Genomic DNA, 20,018 nt, shown 5'->3' with positions numbered 1-20,018 from the left:
AGCATTTAATTATAAGGAAGGAAAATGGAAAACGGCCCCCTCAGCCTCGTCGGTAAGCCCTGGCTCTGCTCCGGGCTGCTTTTTCAAAAGGACTTCTGCAACGGCGGAGCGGCAGGAGCCACTCTGCCCTCATACTGCCCATGGACCGAGCCCTTAGCTAAGTTCAATTCCGAATTTTTTTCTTTTAAATGCTCCAACACAGAAAGGAGATATTTAATGTGCCTTTTCACAGGAAGTGTGTGTGTGTGTGTGTGTGTGTGTGTGTGTGTGTGTGTGTTCGCGCGCGCGAGTGCGCGCGCGCGCGCCTGTAGGTTTGGGATGGGTGCAGGCTGCCTGCACGGTTTCAGCACACGGCCCTGTGGACACAGCCCAAATGCGTTCCTGAAGACACCCAGCTCTCTGCCTAAATCCTCTGTATGCAAATAAAGATCTCTGCTCGTCGGTCTGTATGCACTTTTAATTTACATATTCTTCCCACTCTACTTACAAAGACACCCCCCAGGAAAATATAGAAAAATGAAGAAGCAGATGTCTGTGTCTTTCTGAAGTCGAGGGGTGGAATTCATGGCCCACTGTATCTAAGACAAAGTGAGAGGTGTAACTTAGCAAGGTTTGCATGGGAGGGTGCAAGCCTGATGCACACACTTGAGGGCTGGGTGCAGCTTCGATGCTAGGCTAGGGAAAAGGATGAAAGAAATGGCGTTGCTGTGTCCCTTACTCAACGCCCAGATTTTCTCCTCTGAAAATTAGGTATCAGATGATTTCTCTCCCTGCAGCCCTTTTTTCTGTTTTCTCCATGCGAGTGGGGAGCTTAAAGCGCAGAAGCTCCTGTTCCCCCCACCCCACCTTTTTATGGGAGAAATTCCAGTTTTAAAAAAGGAGGGGGTGGGTTGAGGCTGTAGGAGAACAAAGAGCCTCGTCACCATGGGGTCTGGATTCTGGCCCAGACTTGGGGCCTTATAGGGCAGTTAGAGAGTTCGGCGGCCCTTTCCTGACCAAGTTCAGGCTGCCGATGGAGGAGGAGATTTGTAGAGGATAGAGGAGGACAGGGCCTGAGCTATCCAAGAAAGGGATGTTTGAGGGAGACCACTTACAGGAAGCGATTAGGGGTTCGGAAAGGGCATATGAGGGGGGATACCCTTGAGGGTGTGTCTGTGTGGGAAGACCCACCCACATGCTTGGAGAAAATTCCTGATGGGCTGCAGAGGGTGATACTGGTAGAGAAGGAAAGAAAGCTGGCTGAGCCTGGAGCTCCCGGGACCTGCCCAATCCCCTCCCCTCCTTTTTTCAATCCCTCCACCTCTCTGGGCTCCGCAAGGTCCCTTAGTCTCTGCAGCCATGGAGCCTGCAGACACGGATGCCACCTCCCAGGCTCCTGCATCCCTCGGGAGCCTGCTCTACTTTGATCTCTCCACTCCCACAGCCCAGCCTCTGAAGAGGGCCACTAGGCCTCTTCTACCAGCTTGGGAACTCACCTCCTGGATTGCAGCTGCCCTCCTGGCATCTTCCACCGTTAGTGTTCTCCCTCCCTAGGCCAACAGCTTGAGGGAAGATGGGACAGGGTAGCTGAGGCATCACTTTGCTCCTTGTTTCAGAGTTTTCCCGCTCTTAAGCCCAAACTTGTCTTCCTCCAGGCCCCACTGATTTCCCAGTGGTAGATATCAGGGAAATCCATTCCTCTCTGCTGTCCAGTGAGGACTTGCAGTGCTGGCCGAGGTTTGGGGGTCACCCCTTTTCCTCTCTGGCTCTGCAGGGATCCATACAAGGGTCCGAGTTTAGGCTATCACAAATCTTCTCCTGGATTCTCTTCCAGCATGCCCCCAGCTGCAGATTCTGCTTGGTGGTGTACTGGGTTTGATCGGGGGAAGTCAAGTGGCCCCTTCCACGGAGAACTATCAGGAAGCCTCCTCCGGTGGCCTCTGGAGTCCCCAACCCCAGTCCTCTTTCTTTCACAGCTTCCCCACCCTCCTAACCCTGCCAAGCTCATCACAGAGCCCCTTCCCCAACCCTCCCCACCCTCGCCTTCCCCAGCCCTTTTCTACCCCTCACCCCACCCATCCCCTTTTCTTTTGGGGCAGTATCTCAGTCTGTCACTTGGCCCCCTCCCTACTCTTACCCTTCATTGACAAAAGAAGTTCAGGGAATAAACACAGTTAAGAAATTAACGAAGTATCTCTTCCCGCCTTCTGGCTCCACCAGAGCCCCTCCCCCCCGCCCTGTGCTCTACTGGGGGGAAAGGCCCCCTGTCCTCTTCTCCTCTCCTTAAATGCCCTCCCCCTTTTAGGAAGCCCTTCAGAAACAGACAAATAAAATCTCTCCTGGTTTTAGGGCCTGTCTGAGAGGGAAGTCCAAGTTCATTTTCAAGTTAGACAAGAGACCTGAGGGGGGATGGGGAAGAGGTGGAGGAGTATTTGCTGGGGGCTGAATTTGGCTTCCTCACAGAGACCTAACAAAAGCCCCTTTTGGTCAGAAGGCCAACAAACTGAATGCCTGGAAAAGGTATTTATCACTTTCGATCATTTCCTTCATCTTTTAAAGTTTAGGTTTGAGGCTCCTAGAAGGAAGGCAGACCAGCCAATCTTTTATTTCTTCTCTTCTTTTAAAAGATTTCTAGTTACTTTAAAAGCAGATATGGAAAATAACATTTTTCTCAGGGCAGGGAGGGGATGGGCCTCAATATAGCGTTCTTCTGGGTCAAAGTGGACTGGTTAACCTGTCCCAAAGAATGACCAAATATAAAAGGCATAGCTGAAGGGCTGAGCATTTTACTTCTTATGAGATTAGGGGCTTCCTTAGTCCCACCATGGTGTGAGAACTAGACTTTGGTGGGGTCCTAAAAGGCAGATGGTGGAGGGAGTATGTATATTTCATCACAGTGAGAAGGAAAAATTATATCCTAAATGGATCACAGGCTAGCTCTCTCCATGATCAGACACCTTCAGCAGTTGCAGCAAAAGAACATTCTAATACAAAAATCACTAAATAGAACACAAGAAATTAAAGGACCTTCAGAAGATGCCTCATCAAAAGAAAGAAAATTCAATCCCTCCACCTCCGAAAGAAAGGGAAGAGAGACCCAAGGCTCAACTAAAGGGGTAAAGAAACCCCTTTTTGCTAAAATGACTAACCTTGACTGGGATCTATGGAACAAAAAGGTAGAAGGGAGCTTGTATGTCTGGATATCTGGGACAAGATTCCTGCTGGTAGCAATTAATTAAATCTTCCTAAATATATATAATTTGGTATAGAGTCGTAGTGACCGTAGGGAAACTATCACTTTGATACCCTTGGGGTTGGGGCTGTTAAACTCTCCCTCCCTCACTGCCTCTACTTTCTTATCCAAATTTCCCCCTCTTCAGGGAGTATTTAGAGGTACCTTTTTAAATCTTAGCTGTGGTGTTGCCTTGTACATACAGCAAAGCTGATGAAATCTAAAGAACTAGAAAAGAGAATAAGGACATCTTTTTTTCCTTTTCCCGAAGATTAGGATTATACATTCACTTGCATAGTCAGGAAAAATTTAACTCAGATCAGAGGAAATACTTTTCAAGGCAAAGAGACCTTCCCAAGCTCCTCAGATTTGATAGTCTTTAGCATTTCTGGGAAGCATGATTGTTAAGTCCTGCATATTGAACAGTGCACATGTTGGGGAACATGTGTTACAAGAAGTACGCCTTGTGCTTGTGTAGCATGGAGATATTTGTGGGTGTTAGAACAGGGGTGCTGGTTGGGGAAGGCTGATGAGGTGAGCTTGAAAAGGAAGAAAACATGGTTAGACTGTGAGCTTGGGAAAGATCCAACTGCTCTATCCAAAGGCAGTCATCTCTCCTTAGGCTTGGCCAGTATAAGCAAATAAATCAAGTTTGCAGAGATGGCAAATCTTAAAGCACAAAAAGAAGGGACTTTGTGCAATTCTCCTACTCCGAGGCCTTGGGAATATAGTCTGCTAGAGTCTGTATCTGTGATTTAAGACACTTGTAGCTCTCTTTCCAGTGCTTGGCTTGTTAATGAATTTCCCTCCAAAGAAGAAATATAGATTTATTTCTCTAACCTATTATAGACTTGTTCCTAGACAAGAAAGTACGTAATATATGTTTTGTTCAGTGTTAAGGGAACTTCAGATAAATATTAACATAAGAAATGTGTCCACATATCCATATTCATATAATTAGGATTACCTTATTATCCATATAATCTTAATTTTTTAAAAAAATATTTCTTTTGAATATGACAACATAGGTATGTTTAAAATTTTTAAAGGGTTTAATTGTCTAAATGCCAATGCTGAGGTGGGGGGAGGCTTCACCGAAGTATAGTTCTGTGGGTAAAGACAGGTATTGGTACAGATGTGTTTGTTAATGCATTTCCATTCATGTTGTTTTCCAATGCAGTCAGCCATTAAATGGAAATGGTATTTAGGTATGTGTAAGTGCAGAGATGCTTTTTAAAGTTATAGTTTTAATAGAGAATAAAAGTACCACGTCTAAGGATAACAGCAAATTTGCTCTCAATTATCCGAGAGAATCTGAACAATTTTCAGATCAAATTTTCCCTTAGGCATCATTCAGCGGCATTGAGCTCCTGAAACCAACCTGCCATCTTGCCAAACTTGGCAGGACTGGCGTTGGCGCTGTTCTTTCAGCGCAATTTTCTTCCACGGATTTTGGGATTCGGGTCACTTCCGGAGCCTGGATGCCGACTCCACTGAGCCCGAGGAGTCACCGCCGCCTGGCTCCGCCAGGAACTCGGCGCCAGCATCTAACTCTTTCTCTTCCTTTTCCTCTGGATTGCTCCCAAGTCAGAGAGTTCCTTAGTATATTTTAATATGCTGGTTTTAAAATTTTACATATGGCAATTATTTAGCATTTTATTTCACTAACCCAGACCAAGCTTCTTGGCGAAAGCCGCTTCCCCACAAGACAATAAATGGCCGACCCGAGCGCGGCAGATGAGTGCCCGCACTAGGAAGCGCCCGCTCCACTGCCCGGCGCTGGAGCAGGTCCAGCGGGGCAGGCACAGTCACACACACAACCCTGATTGATGCTCCATATGCACGCTCTGTGCACCTATTGCTGAGCACACAGGTGAGTACACTTATTTGTGGGGGTAGGACAGACTCAAGTGGGCTCCCGGAGAGCTCTGGCCGCGTGGGTGGACGGCGGACTCACCCTAGGGCCTGGGCATTCGTGAGCGTGCTTGTGTGAACAGACGCGGGGGTCGGCAGCTAGGTCCCTGTGCCTCCAGAGGGACACATCTTGACTGCCAATTTCTCTTCGGCGCACCCACTACCAAGACCAAGAATCAGCCTTCCCTCTCTTCTCCACCCCCCTAGCTGGTCCCTGTGGAAAGGGGTCCTTTCAAATAGGGAAACAAACCAAGAAAAAGACTATTTTTTGTTGCTTATGTCCAGTTTTGGGGTAGGGAAGTGGTTAAAAAATAATCATACACCTATAAAGATTTGTCAAAGAAGGCTGAATGAATCTGACTGAGGCTCAAAAAGAAATGGGTCGGGTAAGAGGTGATGGGGAAGGACTGGGAGCAGGAGGGAGGGAAACCATGATAATAGACTTCTGAAAAGCTGGGAAAATCTTAGCTGGAATAATGTCAAAGGAAGAAAGTAAATTATTCAGCTATCAGGAACCTTATTATTAATTTTAGTGTGACTGTGTATTCGTTGTCATTTGCTGAATATAATACATATGAAATGGCATTGTTATGTCTTATACAGAAGCCTACAATGACAATATGTACTTACAGTTGGTCATGTTTCAAATCTATTTCTAAACTTGGTGTATTGGGGTCTGAAAATTTCACGCTTTAAGTCTTTAAAATGCTTTGTACTTTTAAGTAGTAGGGGCAAGATCATAAACAGTGGTGAATTTTTCCTTCCAAATGTTACAAAAATATTAAGAAAAGCAGATTGACTACCTTTAAAAGTTTAGCCTCATCCTCACCTTTGAAAAGTTTCCCAAATGTGGTTCATCCTGGAAAGACGAAAGCCCAACTGACCTTCTCCCCCTCAAACATGACTGCTCCTTGATCCCTGCTGACTTGATCCTTCAGGGTTACTAGCTCTGTGAGTTCAGCCTTTAGGGAAGTGTGTTCTTTGCAAGGTCCAGAAACACCCACTGCGAGTCTCCCGGCTTCTCCGGGCTCACTCCTTAGGCTGTGAAGCCAACAGGGGATCTCAGATGCTCTGCCCCGTGCACATGGAAGACAAATCTGAATCTGCAGTTTCAAGCCCAGTTTTCACCTGAAGGCTGTGTGGGTGATGCCCCAACTTCACTTTGCAAGTGCATATTCAGCTTAACAACTACGTGGAAGAATCTGGTCCTACCCAGCTACAATCATCTTTGAAAAAGTCAAAAAACAAACAAAAAACCTAGAGCCCAAATATTCTTTCTTCCAAGAAATAAAATTTTTCATAGACTTAAGTAGAAAACCCTTGTTTGTTCTCTCTTCTCTCTCAGATATACACACACATATATACACATACACACACATATATGCATTTTGATGACTTGATATAACTCTATACATTTTATCACAACAGATACAATATCCTCCAGGAAATAATTCCCAGAAAGGCAGACTGTGTCCTTCTACACCAGGAAAAATGCACAGAAGACCCATTTCACCATCTTGGAGCACTGTTCACTATCAGGTTTTCCTTGTTTCTCTCTCTTTATACTGTCCAGCGATGGTGATTCTCCACAAACAATCAGAATTTGCCTTTTCCTGAATTATTCAAATGATCAAAAGGTGAGAGATGGGAGAAGGACTTATCTGAATTATTTGACAATTAAGATTTCAGGATTTTTACTTTATTTTATTTATTAATTTTAGAATGCAGGATTAGCATTCCCTATCCCTAACCTCAGGGGGAACCTTGAGGTTGTGAACCCGCCTCACCTCACACAGTGGAGCCTGGAGAATGGGATCTATGCTATTGGAGCAGGGAATATATTTGTAATAACTTCAAAATCTCCCTTGGTTACAAATACCTAGGACAACGAGGAACATCCCCAACCCCGCACCTCCCTCTCAACCATTTCTTCAACCTTGGTAGCTTCAGCATCAAGTATCAAAAGCTGTAGGGGAGAGTACTCCTCCTCTAGGCGGAAAAAGCACCTCTTATAGCACTCCCCGACCTAGCCAGCTGTAACTGCAGGCTTATTCTAGGGGAGCCTCAGTGTAAAAGCCAGAGTTGGGGGGAGGGTTCATAATCCCGCTCTATATCTTTACTTGCAGAGAGGTTAGTTATATTGTTTAACTTTCTTCTCTACCTGGACTGTTCAGAGAGCTCAGGAATATTGTCTTGTGTAATTCCCCGGAAGCTTCATATTCCTGCCCCTGCAAACTGACGACCTCCTCTAGCAGAAATCAGGCGGAGGGAATGGCAGGAGCTGCGTGGGGAGTTCTTGGCGGATGACTTGTCTTCTTTCCACTCCACAGCTGCACAAGCTCGACTGGCCCTTAGGGGCTCCCGCCTTGGAGGGGTGTGGGCAGTGGGCTTCAGGGCTTTTTCTCCGTCCCGCCCTGCAGGGGTCTGGAGTCCAGTGCCTCCAGGGAACCTTCTCCAGGCTTCAGGCGGCGGGGAGAGCGTACCAGTCTAGGAGGCGGTCCCAGACGGTTCGCACAGTCCAGAAATGGAAGTCCCCAGGCTCCCAGCCTGGAACAGGGCGACCCTTATTTTCTCAACTTGAACCAAACGAAACCTGCAGCAGTCAGGAACTTCAGCTCCCAGACCGGGTGGCGCCTGCCTGTCCACGTCTTTGTTTTTTTGAAGGGGATACATTTAAAGGGGGAAAAAAAATCAATAGAGGAGAAACTTGCATTTTCAAACATTCATAGCGGAACTTGTGTGTGTTGGCTCTTGCGCTAGGGCCAGGCACCCGCCCAGCGCTCCCCGCCTTCCCCAGGAGCTGGGTCCCCCTCCAACGTCTCTACTCGAAGCTGCGGCGAGTCACTTTCCCCCAATAGCCCTCCGGAGACCCACCGACCCCAAAAGCCATTTTTCAAGAGGCGCAGCCCCCTCTCCAGTCTTCTCCGGAGGCCAGAGCGGCGGGCGGGCGGGCGGTGGCCAGGGGACCCGACCCCACCGCTCTTCTCCCATCACTGGGACGCAGCTCGGCCCCCCAGACCTTCGAAGCCCTCAGACCCCGCTTTTGCGCAGACTGCAGAGAAGGAACGGCAAGAGTGAATTGAGGGGTTACTGACTCCCGCAACCTCCAAAGACCGCTCTTTGAATCGTTGTAACGCTCAGAGCTGCACACGCCAAAGGCGGTAATGGGAACCCTTCTTCATCACGGCATTGGAAGGTTAGGGCAGAAATTTCAATGGAAATATCTACACTGAAGGGTTATGTCTTCTCCAGGTTCTTTTACCTAGAAAGCCTTGGTTGGGTTCTGCTTTGGAATCTGAGGGACCTTCCCCTCTCCCCTGTTTTGTTTTTCCAGCATGCGGTCCTGCTCTTCTCAAGAAATGGGGCAGGGGAGGGTGCATAAAATAAAACTCCAGTGAAAGTACAAGAACAGAAAAATGCTCACTGCACAGAGGCATGGACAAAGTAGTGAGTGTCGCTGCAGAAGCGTACCTCTGGGGGAGAACGAAGACGCCCTTTTATTTTAAATAGCAACCTAGAGGCCCAGAATATAGGTAACAGGGGGAATTGTGTTGCTCGAATCTTTGCTTTCCTTGATGGGTCCTGCGAAGTTCTTCGCTCCCCACCCCGAGTGAGAATCCAAGGACAGCGGGTGTTTTGTTTTTTAATAATAAATAGTCAAACTCTTCTTGTAATGACCTCATCCCTGCCAGATGTGTCTTCTGATCTCACCAGAATGCAGCACTTTAAAAAATTGAATCCAGTTTTGGAATTAATAAGATGTAAACTATGTTTATTTTATTTGGGGTTGAAGGGCCAGGCAATTCTTCTGCCTTCATAGATTTTACTGGCTTCTGTGTCCAGTGGCAAATTTTACTGGATTGTCTTTGATAGCAATGATTTTTTTAGGGTCACGTTCGCTTCCAGGCTCTCTGAGACCTAGGAGTTTCAGGTTCCTATTCATTACACAAGAGATGAGACGTTCCACTGGGAGAAGGAACCAATCTCCTGCAAGATGGTCTCAGTAGTCAAACTGTAGGAACCTTCCTTATCTTCACGAGGCACCTGAGTATGGCTTCCTTTGCTCTGGTCTTTCACAGAAGTTCTTTTCTCTCCCAGTCCCTTTTTCCGCCCCGCCATCCATCAGCCTACACCATTCAGAGACAAGTCCCTTTGGGGAATGATGATCTTCCTTTCGATGAAAGAAATACTCTCCTAAGGTTGCTCCCTATGACGGCCGAACCTCTAGTACTCCAGGAGGACCTTCTGTGTCCAAATTTGCCACTGGACACAAAAACCAGTAAAATTTCAACCATTATAAATATATACTAACTGCTCCCTCGAAATCCTGGGCCCACAGCTGGACTACACCCCCAGCTTTTTTTTTTTTTTTTTTTTTGCAGTTTCATATGGCTGTGTGACTAAGTTCTAATTAATGGAATCCATGTGCCATTTCCCGGCCAAAGCTTTTAACAAGTGGGTGTGTTTCCATCTCCTCCATGCTCTCTGTCCTCTTCTTCTGTCAGGATGCCCACCATGACGCCCTAGAGAATAGTTCAGACACACTATAGGAGGATCCTGGATCCCCGGATCCATGTCCCTCATGGAGAGGACAGCCACCCACTGTCAAGAATCATCTGCCTAGGACTTTACCTGAGGGAGGAATAACCTCTAGTGTGTTTAAGTGACTATATGTTTTGGAGTTTATTTACTATCACATCCCAGTCCAGCCTTTACTAACACATCCTCTTTAAAAGGAAACATGCAATTTCATTTTTGTATTCTATCACCCTTTATCAGTGTCAGTGGATGTTAGCTAACACTTCTTGGCTCTTGGATTAAAAGTCCGGGGGCCCCAAGACTCTTCTGCCTGCTTTTAGGTAATAGCCCTATAACAACTTCAAGTCATATACACAATTTCAAATCTTAGGGAGAATGTCCAGGGCAATGTAGCTTCAAGACTCTGAGCTTGGTTTAATGTGATATTTTCTCCCTTCCCTCACTCAGGATTGTGTTAGCCTAAATGCATGTAGAAGGAAAAGGGTAGTTTTTGCTTTTTTATTTCTTAATCTTGTGTTTCTCTTCTTCCCCCATCCTCATCTGCTGTTTCAGACCCACTAGGGTTTCAAGGGATGAGGGACTGGCTCAGAGAATTTTCTAGTGGTTCGAGTAGTAGAGATAAGCCAACTAGATCAGGGCCACTATACTGGAAACTACATAGCACCAAATAAAGCAGAGAATTTTGGCAATTCATTACAAAACATTAGATTTCCTAAATTATTCCATTTTATATATTTCCAAATCTAAGTAAAGAACCACTATTGATTTCACTAGATTTTATGGTAATAGCTCCAGCTGGTCCCTTGGAAAAACAGCTGGCACAAAAGCATTTTTTTTTTCCAGAGGTGATGAGAATATATTCTTTTGCATTGGTTCACCCAAATTTCTCCTCCTATTCCCTGGATATATAGACTAGACCCAGTCCAAAAGATGAGGAAATGAGTTCCTGGTTTTTTGGCCCCCGCCAACACTAAGAACTGGGCAGCCTCCTTCTTGGAGTTTTGTTTTGCATTCTGTTTATTCTCTCATGGAAATAACAGCAGCTGTCTTATAGTTAGGCTGCCTGCCAGACTCTCTGGCACTTTGGAGACATGACCTCTCTCTTTATAATGAGTGCCAAGCCACTCAGGCCAGCCTTGGGTCACCAGGTGGGGAGAAAGCCTCATATAGCATGCCAGATAAAAAAAAAAAGAAGTGTTAATGATGCAGTTAACTTTGTCTATGGACACTGCTTGACTATGAGATTTTAGGACTGTCTTCATGCTGACAAAGGAAAACTTCAGTCCTTCATTGGATTACTTCCAAATAACCAGATATATGGTAGCAAGTGGATGGGTTAGCCAGAGAACATTTTTCTCTTGCTAACAACCAGTTGCTTGGCATTACACAGACCCTTATTATATGTGTACACCATTGAGTGGCACCAGCACTATCCCAGCCTGGGCTGGGGGTAGAGCCATAGAGTGGGATGTGGGCAGATAAAAAAAGTGAAATCTAGGAGTAAGACTAATCCGAACTTGGAGACCTACTTACCACTGTGAGCCCGGGGAGGATTTTGGATGTTCATGGTAAACAGCTAAATCAGTCTGGGAATTACTCTGGTACTTGGAAAGAATGTAGATTGGGTTGAAGATTGAATTACCCATCATGGATGACCACTTGGTACACTTTCTCTGGATTATTTCTAATCTTCTATTCAAGTAGATAGTGGATTAAATTCATCATCGTCTACTTTCTGGCAACAATGGAAGTGGAACGTGTCTGGCATTCAAAGGAGAGGTTGTGGGTGCATATAATGAAACTCATTCTGACAGTGGGAATTGCTAGATAATGGAATGGGATTGACATGTGGGACTCCCATTTCCCTTGTGTAGTACTTTGCATACTAGATCTTTCCTAATTTACCTGAGCAGAAACTAGACTGGAGACAGGGGCATGTCCAAGATGACCTCTCAAGGCCTCTCTTCTTGCCTTTGGCTTCTATAATTTTCTGACAACAGCTGTACCTGTAAAATGTGTCGGATTCAGTAGCAGGGTCAGGGGCTGCTGTCACTCGGCGGACTTCAACAACATGACCCTGGCGAAGACTTTGGAATAAAAACATCAGGAAAATAAACACTCAATGCTCCATAGCCAGAGGACCGGCTGGGAGCTGTCAGGTTGAAATACAAGTCTATTTGGGATGGAAAGGAAAAGGAGCAAGGCCCCCGACACTCCTCTGCCTCCTAGAAAATATCCCTCTAGCAGCAGAGGTGATGCCAAACACATCAAATTAATTAAGAAAAGAGATGGGAGGAGTATTAAGGCTGAGCTTCTACTCCAGCCAGTCAGTCAGTCAACACTCGGTCAGGAACAAGGCATTGCCTGGGCTGGGGGAGGGGAGCACCAGGAAACCAGAGACAAAGCCAGTTCCTGCGCATGGGGAGCCATACCCCAACGATGCAGGGAGAGGGAGCATATACTCAGGACCCAGACCGAAAGGTGAGAAAATTGAGTGACAAGATAGATGAGGGACATCAGTGCAGGGAGGAGGAGGAGCGGGAGCTGCAACAGAAGCAAGAGGAAATAGACAAGGTAGTGATCTCCTGAGAGGGGAGAGATACTTGGGGAGGAGAGCAGAAATGGGGCCCAGGAGAGAAGTAGGAAAAGACTTGTGTCCCAGGTTGGGCAAGGGCTCGTGTAGTTTGCAGGCTGAAGAGGACAAGGCATGTGTTGGTGGAGAGAAGGCACTCATCTGGCTAAGCAGAAATTCTATATTATGGAGTCAGGGAGAAGAGGCTGGAACCTGAGGAACTGTAAATATGGCAGGATAGGATGAACCAAATAGGAATTGCCGGGACAAGGTGTTTCTGACAAAAATGCTGATAGGAAGAAGCTTTTGTTCTGACCAGCCTTTAGAAAAGAGGTAGCGTCCAAGCAGATGAGGGTGATGCGGTTATCTGTTGTCAGCTGTACAGCGTAAACAGAAAAAGCAGGCTCTTCACTTGCTCCAGCCTTAAGTAACGATAATATCTGGTCAGCTATAGCAAGGGTATGCAAGAAAGATCTAGGGAATGTTTGGTAGCACATCTATATATGTCTCCTTGTGTACATGTACGTGGGTGTTTAAGGCTGCCTGCACATGTGTTTATATGTTCTGACTGGGCTGCATCTGAAGCACTTTAGAAAAGTATGTGAATGATGTAACCAGTAAACTAATACATTCAATTAGTAGGTAGACTCATGAGAGGGTTTGAGTAATATACACCCATGGAGGAAAACAATACAAAGCCCTCTATAACATTCATATAAATATTAGAAATGCACATATACAAAGACATATCATTTTAAATATGGAAAAAGATGCAAATGCTATTGAATAACTGCTATCCACTTCATATGTACGCTGTAAGAAAGACTAAGAGAAAAGTAGATTTGAAATGGCATTTAAATCATCTTATCTAGTTTTTAAAATTCATTTGTCTATAAAAAGAATGCCAGCTTACCAATTCCTTCAAACAACATATGCCTTGTTTTCTGAAAGAACTATTGAGATTAGCCTCAGTCTATAGCCCCTACTAGCATGCGTACTGTAGAGGAAAGTGCACTGAACCCCGATGGAGTCAAAAGATAACGGAATATTTGTCCATTTCTGTCTCCTAACAGCAAAATATCCTTCAGTAAGTCATCTATCTGACACACACACACACACACACACACACACACACACACACACAAGATCTCTCTCTCTTTCACACATATTATCTAAGTGCCTAGAAAATTAGAAGATGACCACAATTGTCTACAAAATGTCCAAACAACTTTTCAGTTCTGTTTTCTAATGACAAAACTCCAAATACAAGTTTTGACATTGTGAAGACTAAGGAGTTAATGACAGAAAAGATGATCTTTAAAAGCTGAGAATGAACAGGTACGTAGCTACATGTTTTATGCAAATCTTGGAAATAAGTGCTTTTATTATGACTGTAGTTACACAATGTCACAATAATGAGATGATTTAATTAAGTCAGTGAAAAAAATTAGGTATGTTGGCCATTTGACATTGGATAGTCAAAACGTTAGCGGATCCAGTCTTTGTCTGTTATGGGTGTGCCCGCTTCCATTATAAGAGAGGCTTGGGCCCTTTTCTCTCTGGGTCTCTCTCACCCTCACCCTCAATACCCAGCAAGAGAATTTGCATAGGGCTCCTGGAGTGGCCACATTTTGAAAACCTATAGTATATGATAATATACCTTAATATTCTACATGTATGTGTATGTTGAATAACAGACAGACCATCAAATAATATCGTGCTTTCTTTTCTTGTTATTTTATTTTATTTTATTTTGCTTTAAGTCCTGGGATACATGTGCAGAACATGCGGGTTTGTTACACAGGTATACTTGTTCCATGGTGGTTTGCTATACCTACCAACCTATCATAAAGGTTTTAAGTCCTCCATACATTAGGTATTTTTCCTAATGCTCTCCCTCCCCTTGCTCCCAACTCTCCGACAGGCCCACATGCTTTCTTTTCAAGGTCCCTGGTAGAGCATTAGCACTTGTCACAATATTCCATTGCAAAAAATAAAGGTTTGCAGCTGGTAAACTTCATCTTGAATGTCAACAGGGGGCTGATCCCATAACACAGCAGCCTGAGATAACGTGTATCACAAAGTCAAGCCTGGCTGTGATTACTTAGCATTTATATAGCACTTTATCTGGGTCCTGTATGTCAGCATCATTAATGGGAGATAACTCACCAGGAGTTACAGCCAAGAACAAAATTCATGACCAAAAAGGAGGAAAGAAGAGAAAGCTTAAAGAATCTGAGTAATCCCATAGGGTATGTGGTTACTCAGTAATGGGGAGAGGCGGATATGTTATACAAAGAGAACAAGGAAAGCTCTTTTGTCCCTCTCCTGTGGACAGAGTGGCTGAAGGTATAGAAAGAGAGAATAAGTTCAGAATTAAGGAAGAAAACCCCTGCCAGTGAGACTCACTAAGCCCAAGAGTTTGATTTTAAAAATTTATAGTTTGTCTTGTATCATACCTGAGATCCCAAGGAAATGATCATCTATCAAAGACGGTGAATAATGGCTGGAGGTTGGCGCTGTCTGAAGCAAGGGGATGACAAGATGCCTTTTAAAGTGGCTTCGAGGCCCAGAAGTCTATTTAAAAAATAACAGATTTAGAAATTCATCAAAGTTACATTGTGGTATTTTGGTAAAGTACAAATTAACTCAAATCTGTTATAAAAGATAAAAATGTAATCATTCAATTAGCTGGAAGCACACAAATGATCACTGTAGAATCAGAAAATTTAAAGCAAGGCTTCCTAGCTGTGGTTCAATGCTAAAAGAATGAGTTTTAGAGACAAAAGATCTCAGTTTAAATCTTGGTCCCACAACTTCTTATCTGTGTGAATTTGGAGAAATTATTTAACTTCTACGAGACTTAATTTTCTCATTTGTTAAATGGAAATGTTATAGTACATAGTAATGACATGGACTTGTGTTTCTAGCATTATAACAAACTAGAATACTATAAAGCACCTAGAAATAGTGGATAAAATACAAAATTTTCTTTTAAATGCACAGCTGAGCTTGATAGAAAAAAAAAAAAAAAAGAAAAATCCTCCAAGGAACCAAAAACAAGAAAAGAACCAAAAACCTGGATGGCAAATGTGGGAGCTGATCCTGGAGCTTCCCTGGAGTGTGTTTAGAGATGGTTGGTGATCTTGGTAACCAAAGGGTTTCAATGGTCATATACAAATAAGAATCAAAGTTCAGCCCAAAAAAAGGGTAGGAAAAAATACCTGTCCACTGGTAAAGAGAGAGATTATAGATTACAAAACCTATGTCTCAGTCTAAAATGACTCCTTAGGCTGGGCACAGTGGCTCATGCCTGTAATCCCAGCACTTTGGGAGGCCGACATGGGAGTCCTCCTGCTGGACTCCAGGAGTTCAAGGCTACAACCTGTGGTGTAGTGGTATGATTGTGCCACTGCACTCCAGCTCGGGTGACAGAGCAAAATGCGTCACTACATAAAGTCAAATAAAATAACTCTTTAAATAGTTAGGGGAAAATTCCAAGTGTCAAGAAAGTGCTTGTCTTAGTTTCATTGCAGCGATGGCTTTCTTACTGTCAGTGAAATAATGGTGCTCCTTACCTTTGAGAGTATCTTAAATTATGTGAAGTACAACTGTCATTGTATCGGTCAGGGTCCAGATTGAAAAGAAATTTCTTTACATATTTTAAACAGCAGGGAATTAGAGGCTTACAAATCATCAAACGGGCTAGCGGAGAGCAAGTTCAGGTCACCTTACCGTCATTATCTCACCTGCCTTTCACATTAGCAAAGATAGATGCAGCACTAAAAGTGATGCCTCAGAAAGGTGGGCTCCACCTTGCTTCTGCACTCTATATCTAGGAGAGTCGCTAAGGATAAAAATCAAATGGATAGAAGTGTATCCTTTAACTGTCAATTTATGAAATTACTCATTAGAAAGTAAAGCTACATGAGATACTGTTGTGTATCCACCAGATTGGGTCAAATTAAAAGATCAGAAAAATAATAACATCAAGCATTGATAAGATTGTTGAGAAATGGGGTTGCTTATATACTGTTGAGGAGTATGATTTAGTACAACTTTGAAAAATAGTTTGGCATTATCTGATAAGATTGAAGGTATGCATACCTTGAGACCCAACAATTGTATTTTCTAAGTATGTAACCTATAAAAATGCGCACCTATATGCACTAGTAGACAGCTATTGCTATGGTTTGAATGTGTCATCCAAAGTTCATGTATTGGAAGGAACAATGCAACAGTGTTGAGAGGTGGGGCCTTTAAGAGATGATTGGGTCACGAGGGCTCTGCCTTCATGAGTGGATTAATGATCTTATCGTGGGAGTGGGTTAGTTATCTCTGGAGCCAGTTTCTGTAAAAGGATGAGTTCAGTACCCCTATTCTCTTGCCCTTCCGTCTCCTGTCGTGAGATGATTCAGCAAGAGGGCCCTCACTAGATGTGGGCCCCTTGACCTTGGGCTTCCCAGCCTCCAGAATCATAGGAAATAAATCTCTGTTATTTATAAATTACCCAGTCCCACGGATTCTGTTATAGCAGCACAAAATGGACTAAGCAGATACCATAATGTTCACAGCAGCATTGTTTATAACAGCTCCAAACTGGAAACAAAAAATGTTTACAGCAGTAGAATAGCTAAATATTTAGTATATTAGACAATGAAATATTCTATAAACACACAAAAATGAACGAGCATCTGCCAAACACAGTCATGGAGGTAAATAATTAATATATAACATTGGTCAAAATATCAGGACACAAAAATTTACATATGGTTTTTTTTATTTTTAAAAGTTCAGAAAAGCAGGCTGGGTGTGGTGGCTTGTACCTATAACCCCAGCACTTTGAGAGGCAGAAGCTGGCAGATTGCTTAAGCTCAGGAGTCAGGACCAGCCTGGGCAACATGGCTTTTTTGTACAAAAAAATGTATTTTGGGCAGGCGCGGTGGCTCACGTCTGTAATCCCAGCACTTTGGGAGGCCAAGGTGGGTGGATCACGAGGTCAAGAGATCGAGACCATCCTGGTCAACATGGTAAAACCCCGTCTCTACTCAAAATACAAAAAATTAGCTGGGCATGGTGGCACGTGCCTGTAATCCCAGCTACTCAGGAGGCTGAGGCAGGAGAATTGCCTGAACCCAGGAGGCGGAAGTTGCGGTGAGCCGAGATCACGCCATTGCACTCCAGCCCGGGTAACAAGAGCAAAACTCCTTCTCAAAAAAAAAAAAATGTATTTTGTACAAAAAATACAAAAATTAGCTAGGAGTTGTGTAGTGTGCCTATAATCTCAGCAACTTGGAAGGCTGAGGTGGGAAGACTGCTTGAGCCCAGGAGGCTGAGGCTGCAGTGAGCCAAGATTGCACCACTGCACTCCAGCCTGGGCAAGGTAACAGAGCAAGACCCTGTCTCAAAAAACAAAAAAAGTTCAGAAAAGATGAAAATAAACTATATCGTTTAAGAATGCGTTCCCTGGTGTGAGTCCGTCCTGAGTGGCTGTTCTTTTGAGCAGTCGTCGTTTATCTCCGTCCACCTTCTCTTCCACCTAAGTGCGTGTCGCCACCCGATGGAAGATTCGATGGACATGGACATGAGCCCCCTGAGGCCCCAGAACTATCTTTTCGGTTGTGAACTAAAGGCCGACAAAGATTATCACTTTAAGGTGGATAAATGATGAAAATGAGCACCAGTTATCTTTAAGAACGGTCAGTTTAGGGGCTGGTGCAAAGGATGAGTTGCACATTGTTGAAGCAGAGGCAATGAATTACGAAGGCAGTCCAATTAAAGTAACACTGGCAACTTTGAAAATGTCTGTACAGCCAACGGTTTCCCTTGGGGGCTTTGAAATAACACCACCAGTGGTCTTACGATTGAAGTGTGGTTCAGGGCCAGTGCATATCAGTGGACAGCACTTAGTAGCTGTGGAGGAAGATGAGAGTCAGAAGGAGGATGTGAAACTCTTAAGTATGTCTGGAAAGCGGTCTGCCCCTGGAGATGGTAGCAAGGTTCCACAGAAAAAAGTAAAACATGCTGCTGATGAAGATGATGATGATGAAGAAGATGATGATGATGATGAAGATGATGATGATGATGATGAAGATGATGATGATGATGATGAAGATGATGAGGAAACTGAAGAAAAAGTGCCAGTGAAGAAATCTATACGCGATACTCCAGCCAAAAATGCACAAAAGTCAAATCAGAATGGAAAAGACTCAAAACCATCATCAACACCAAGATCAAAAGGACAAGAATCCTTCAAAAAACAGGAAACAACTCCTAAAAACACCAAAAGGACCTAGTTCTGTAGAAGACATTAAAGCAAAAATGCAAGCAAGTATAGAAAAAGGTGGTTCTCTTCCCAAAGTGGAAGCCAAGTTCATCAATTATGTGAAGAATTGCTTCCGGATGACTGACCAGGAGGCTATTCAAGATCTCTGGCAGTGGAGGAAGTCTCTTTAAGAAAATAGTTTAAACAATTTGTTAAAAATTTTCCGTCTTATTTCATTTCTGTAACAGTTGCTATCTGGCTGTCCTTTTTATAATGCAGAGTGAGAATTTTCCCTACCGTGTTTGATAAATGTTGTCCATTGCCAAGAATGTGTTGTCCAAAATGCCTGTAGTTGTTTTTTTTTTTTTTTTTTTTTTTGAGACAGAGTTTCGCTCTTGTTACCCAGGCTGGAGTGCAATGGCGTGATCTCGGCTCACCGCAACCTCCGTCTCCTGGGTTCAAGCAATTCTCCTGCCTCAGCCTCCCGGGTAGCTGGGACTACAGGTGTGTGCCACCATGCCCAGCTAATTTTTGTATTTTTTTTTTAGTAGAGATGGGGTTTCACCACGTTGACCAGGATGGTCTCGATCTCTTGACCTCGTGATCCACCCATCTCAGCCTCCCAAAGTGCTGGGATTATAGGCGTGAGCCACTGCGCCCGGCCTTGCCTGTAGTTTTTAAAGATGGACCTCCACCCTTTGCTTGGTTTTAAGTATGTATGGTATGTTATGATAGGACATAGTAGTGGTGGTCAGACATGGAAATGGTGGGGAGACAAAAATATACATGTGAAATAAAACTCAGTATTTTAATAAAGTAAAAAAAAAAAAGAATGCATACTAATTGTTTAAAACGTGGTAGAACTTTTTATTTAAACAAAGACTTGATTGCCATAAAAGTCAGGGTTATGGTTACCTTCAGTGGAAAGGAAGAGAGCTGTGATCAGCAAGGGGTGCATGGAGGGCACTTGGAGTCTGGCAACATTTTATTTCTTGATCTATAACTCAACTACAGCTAATTAATTCAACAATACATTTATGTTTTATGTGCTTTTATATATGTGTGTTATACTTCAAATTTGTTTTAAGTTTAAAAAAGAAACTTAACGGAGTCCAAGGTGGGCAGATCACTTGAGGCCAGGAGTTTGAGACCAGCCTGGCAAACATAGCAAAACCACCACCTCTACTAAAAATACAAAAAGTGGCCGGTGCGGTGACTCACACCTGTAATCTCAGCACTTTGGGAGGCAGAGGTGGGAGGATCACGAGGTCAGGAGCTCGAGACCAACCTGGCTAACATGGGGAAACCCTGTCTCTACTAAAAATACAGAAAATTAGCCAGGCATGGTGGCACGTGCTTGTAGTCCCAGCTACTCGGGAGGCTGAGACAGGAGAATTGCTTGAACCTGGTAGGCGGAGGTTGCAGTGAGCCGAGACGGTGCTAATTGAACTCCAGCCTGGGCAACAGTGCGAGACTTCATCTCAAGAAAGAAAAAAAAAAATTAGCCAGGCATGGTG

General features: G+C 44.1%; 1 pseudogene; it reads left to right on the top strand.

Moving 5' to 3' along the window:
* Nucleotides 1-17,743: 17,743 nt before the first annotated feature.
* Nucleotides 17,744-18,818, top strand: LOC120364974 (nucleophosmin pseudogene; annotated as a pseudogene).
* Nucleotides 18,819-20,018: the final 1,200 nt, after the last annotated feature.

Source organism: Saimiri boliviensis, chromosome 7 (assembly GCF_048565385.1).
Source record: "Saimiri boliviensis isolate mSaiBol1 chromosome 7, mSaiBol1.pri, whole genome shotgun sequence".
NCBI lineage: Eukaryota > Metazoa > Chordata > Mammalia > Primates > Cebidae > Saimiri > Saimiri boliviensis.
The sequence above is the reverse complement of the archived record's forward strand: the minus strand, read 5'-3'. Positions and strand labels throughout refer to the sequence as shown.